Genomic DNA, 5824 nt, shown 5'->3' with positions numbered 1-5824 from the left:
GACCCACCCTGCTGCCATCATCTGAGCCCTTACATCAGCTCTTCCTGAGATTATATAACAGACTCCACATACCCCCCCTTCCTCACTCCTCCAGTTATGGGAGCTGATAAATTCCTGGTTTGCTTAAATGAATTATAATTTTCTATCACATTAAACAAAATTGTAGAATCAGTTAATATAATTTTCATAATTGCTTTTGGAGGAAATTTCATTGCTTAGCTGTAGTCACATGACACAGGTGAAAGGAATCATAACAAATACCCAGAATGCTGTGGTTTCCTTCTGTTCTCATCATCTAGGACAGTGGCTAAAACTTTTAATATTATTGCAGAGAAACACTTTATGCTTAAAAATCAGGAAAGTAGTGCCTCAGGGATATGTCCTGTCTCATACCTTTTAAATCTATATGCAAAATAGATCATTCAGGAGGCTGGTCTTTACGAAGAGGAATGTGGCATCAGGGTTGGAGGAAGACTCATCAAAACCCTGCATTTTGCAGATGATACAACCTTGCTTGCTGAAACTGAGGAGGACCTGAAGCGCTTGCTGCAGAAGGTCAAGGACTGTAGTTTTCAATACAGACTTAAGCTAAACATCAAGAAGGCAAAGATTCTCACCACTGGGCAAATTGGCAGCACCTTGATGGATGGAGAAGAAATTGAAGTTGTTAATAGTTGCACCTTGCTTGCCTCCACAATCAACATTCTTGGCACCAGCAGTAAGGAGATCAAAAGATGAATTGCACTAGGTAAATTGGCTGTCAGGGACCTCTCCAGAGTACTGAAATGCACAATGTCAGTCTAGTGACTGAGGTGTTCCTAATCCAGGCAATGGTGTTTATAATTACTTGGTATGCATCAGAGAGCTGGACAATGGCTAAGGATGACAGAAGAAGAATCGATGCCTTTGAGTTGTGGTGCTCTAGAAGAGTCTTAAACATAGCATGGGCCACCAAGAAAACAAATAGGTTTGTCTTGGAGAGGATGAAACCAAGTTTCTTCTTGGAGGCTAGGATTTTGAAGTTCTGCCTCACATACTTTAGGCACATGGCCAGGAGAGACCAGTCCTTGGAAAAGGACTTCATGCTTGGAAGAGTAGAAGGACAGTGCAAGAGAGGAAGACCCCAGATGAGATGGACTGATACAGTAACTAGGGAAATGGAGTAGATGTGTCGGAGTCAGTGAGATTGGTTCAGGACAGAGGAGGCTTCAGAGCTAGGGTCACAATGAAGCACAGGTGACTCGACAGCACGTAACAACAACTACAACATCAACAATATATTTTAGAAGGTGAACCAACTGGATTTATTTACTCTTTTAAGTCTTTGCCTCAGAGCCAGAACTGTCTTAAAGGACTTAAGGAAGGAGAATGTCTATCTTCTTTGGAATTGCTAATGGATTCAATGGGGCAAGAAGCTATGCTACAATTCCAAAGGCAGGCGGTTCAAAGCCATCAGCTACTCTGCGGAAGAAGGATGGGCAATCTCCTCTCATGTGATTAACTGTCTCTGACAACCTGCTGAAGGGTCAGCTATGGATCGGTACACTAGAACAACAAAAATAGATTCAAACTAGCAGAATGGTATGGTCTTTTGGTTACTTTCTGTGGACTATGTCATCAGAGCTCCTTTAAATGAATTTATATATTTTTAAAATTCACAATGAATTTGGTAGTTTATATTTTCTAGTATGTTACAAAGTGAGGTGAAACTAGAGGTCTGAAAATCCTTCTTCCAATTTCTACGAACATGGATGAACACCACCACCACCACAACAAAATCAGCAGATGAGAGCTATGAGCTAACCGTTCTATTTTTGCACAACACGACATTTGAGTTGCTTTATACTTGATATTATTATACTTTATACTTCATATTATTCAAAACATCTTCATACGTCTAATAAACATTTTTAATTATATTGATTATAAATAAAATAAAGTGAGTAGATAAAATCCCTAAGTGGTTCAGTGACATTCTCAGACATCTAGTAGCTAGTCTGTAGCGATTTGAACTTCTAAGTTTGAACCAAAGGCCTGCCGCTCCTGTGGTTCAAATCCACCATCAGTTCTGTGGGAGAAAGATGGGAAGTCTTTTTCCTTTATAATTTAAAGTCTTGGAAAGCAAGCGTCACTAGGAGCTGGAATTGACCCCATGCTTTTTGAATGACTACACCAGAAAGGAGGGTTAGCGGAAGTAGTGCATAGCATGTTTCTCTACTTACCTAAGGTTGGTGGTTCACTCTACTACCTCCTCATGGGGAGAAAGGTGAGCTATCTTCTCTAAGTTTTACAGCTTCAGAAACCCAGTGGAGAATTGTGTTTACCATGAGTTGGAAACTGACCTGATAAAAGTAAAAACAAACAAGCAAAACCAAACCTAGTTATATTGCCTCTCTTATGTGTGCTCGTAGCCCTAACCTGTCTTACTGTAGTCACTATTATACTTGAGTTTCTTCTGAAACTGACTTGCTCTCGTGGAGTTGGTACTGACTAATCAGGACCATCCATATGTTTAGTTTTCTAGGTGGTAAATCACATAGGGAGGAGGTAGCTCATCTTTCCCCCACAGAGCTGTTGGTGGATTTGAATCACTAGAGATACCATCTTTTGGCAACACCCTATACACAGGCCTCCAAAGCCCCTCTAAGACTTTTTCTGCTGTAAGAACCTCCTGCTATGAGACAATAAATATATCCGAGTGGACATGATATTACCAAATCTTTCTGAATATTCAACAACTATTTTAGAATATAGCACCTGGTAGAGTACCAAGAAAACAAAGATTCTCACCACTGGGCTGATTGGCAGCATCATGATAGAAGGTGAAGAGATTGAGATTGTTGACATCTTCAGTTTGCTCGGCTCTACAATAAACACTCTTGGTACCAGCAGTCAGGAAATTAAAAGACAAATTGTATTGGGAAATCTACCATCAGAGAACTCTACAAAGTACCGAAGAGTAACAGTGTAAGTCTGGAGACTAAGGTGCACTTGATCCAGGCCATGGCCTTTGCAATTACTTGCTGTGTGTCAGCGCTGGATAATGATGAGAGATGATGGAAGGAGAGTTGATGCCTTTGAGCTGTGGTGCTGGAGAAGAGTATTGATTATACCATGGACTGCTAGGAGAATAAACAAGTTCATTATAGAGAGAGTAAAGCCAGGCTGCTCCATGGAGGCAAAGATTCTGAAGCTTTTTCCGACATAGTTTGGACATGTTGCAAGGTGGGATAGGTCCTTGGAGAGGGACGTCACTGGGGTAATGAGTATAGTTGTGTTGGATACAATAAGATTGGCAAGGGTCAGAGCAGGGTTTAGGGCTATTGTACATATTGTTGCTATGAGTTTCAGGTGACTCAATGGAACCTAACAAGAACAACAACAACCTGGCAGGGGATGTTTACCAAATTCTCTTCATTATTTCTCTATTTTTCCCACTCCCGCTTCATGGGTTAGCAAGGATTTTTTTTTAAAAATTTTTATAAGTAATATTTTAAACTTATTTCCAACACATGTGAAAATCAACTCCTTAAATACTGAATGGCCTTTGCTACCAACTTTGCCAAAAGATTTGTTTAAATAGATAAAATAAATAAATAATAATGACAATTTTGCCATTGAATTAATTCAGACTGAGAAGTAAAATGGATTGTGGAAAGAGAGATTCTTTAAAAATTTAAAGGAATTTAAAAATCCTCAATTTTTAAAATGTTTTTGTACTTAGGTCATTGTTTGCTGACATTTTGGACTCATGTGAGCTGCACACTTGAATGCTGTATTATTCTTTTAGTACATTTTTTTCTAGTTCTAGTCCCCTTCTCAATTCTGAGAGAGTACCACACTATGCTTTGCTAAGCATCGTTTTTCCCCCCTTAAAAACATTTGTTCTTCATTACTTGTGCAGGGAGAGGGCCTATCAACTCATTAAATATATTAACAAGCATACTTAAACTAGTTATTATTTTAACTTCTCTCTCTCACTTATAGAGTTAACTATATCAGTACTTTCACTTGTTTCTCATAATGTTGTTGTTGTTATGTGCCGTTGAGTTGCTTGTGACTCATAGCGACCCTATGTACAACAGCCCTAAACTCTGCTCTGTCCTGTGCCAATCGCACTGTCTCTGACACTCCCATCCCAATTACCCCAGTCACTGGATCAATCCACCTCATAGAGGGCCTTCCCTTCCTGTGCTGTCTCTCCACCCTCCCAGCATGATGTCCCTCTCCAAGGACCAGTCCCTCCTTATAACATGTCCAAAGTATGTTAGATGGAGCCTCAGAATCCTTGCCTCCAAGGAGTCACCCGGTTTAACCCTTTCCAGGATGAATCTGTTTTCCTAGCAGTCCTTGGTACCCTCAATACTCTTCTCTAGCACCACAGCTCAAAGGCTTCAATTCTTCTTCTATCCTCCTTAGTCATTGTCCAAATACTTCATCCCCTTTGTATGCTTTTCTGAATACATTTCAATAGTGTCACTAATGACTGTGATACCTCAGGTGAAATACTGGTAACACAGTAGTGTGAAGCCATTGTCTAGCTGGTTTCAGCCATCATACTTTTGCCAGTGTAGCCTGAAAAGTAATCCTGACTCACACATCCTACTGCAAGGTTGCCTTAACCTGAGAGGGCAGCCAGTGAAAATTTTCAAAGTTTTAATGCGGTAATATTTTTAAAACCCTCGTATCTTTCCCATGCTGCTTTGTGACTTTAAAAATATTCACACATACTTCTTGGAATTGAAAGGACTTTATATTTAACTATATTAAAATGTAATGTGTTTAGAGTGTTGATACTGTTTTTACATTTATCTTGTAAAAGATCTTCATTGGGCTTTTAATTCCAGCAAATCTTCATATTTGCTTAACATACCATTCTATCCATATGACATTTAATGATACAAATATTGAGTAAGAAACAAGTAGATATGTTATCAAACACTGTTTGTTTAGGAAATGAAGATCTATTTATTATTAAAAAGCTAATTAGTGAATCAGTCACCAATCTATCACTCATCAATCATTTGGCATAGCTGCAACAAAAATATAAATCAACCTAATTATATTGTAATCCAGCTCACAGAATATAATGAGAGGTTTTGTCTAATATCTATTTTATAAACTTATGTTTAATATTCCTATGAAACTATTAGGAAAACATTAGACCAAATATTTCACACACACACACACACACACACACACAGCTGGTGGATAAAGAGTTTGCTGGAAACTCAAAGGCAGGTGGTTCAAATCCACCAGCTTCTCCACAAGAGAAAGATGGGCAGTTTCCTCCCATTAGCTGTAATGTCCTCCTTGAATCTGTCACTTAAGCTTCTAAAAACCTGTTGTAGGGACACCTATGGGTTGGTTCAGTTAATGAATTTACCGTGTGTTAGAGATACTTGTTGTTGTATACCATCAAGTCAGAAACAACTCATAATTGAAATCACATGAGAGGAGACTGCCCATCCTTCTCTTGTGGAGTGGTTGGTGGACTCAAACCATGTGCCATGGGAAAGGATGGGAAATCTCCTCCTGTCCGTTTAACTGCTTCTGAAAACTTGCTGGAGGGTCAGCTATGACTATGGCTAGGCTCTAACTTGATGCTTCACGGGGAAGCGGGAGATGGGGGAGAGAGGTAGAGCTAGAGTGAGAGCGAGAGCGAGAGCGAGAGCGAGAGCGAGAGAGAGAGAGAGAGAACGATGCCAGTCTGGAGACTAAGGTGTGCCTGATCCAGTCCATGGTCTTTGCAATTACTTGCTATGCATCAGAGAGCAGGACAATGACTAGGGATGATAGAAGTAGAGTTGATGCCTTTGAGTTG

Source organism: Elephantulus edwardii, unplaced genomic scaffold (genome assembly GCF_000299155.1).
Source record: "Elephantulus edwardii isolate Elephantulus edwardi_28Jun2011 unplaced genomic scaffold, EleEdw1.0 scaffold00010, whole genome shotgun sequence".
NCBI classification, from domain to species: Eukaryota; Metazoa; Chordata; class Mammalia; order Macroscelidea; family Macroscelididae; genus Elephantulus; species Elephantulus edwardii.
This window is presented reverse-complemented; position numbering follows the sequence as displayed.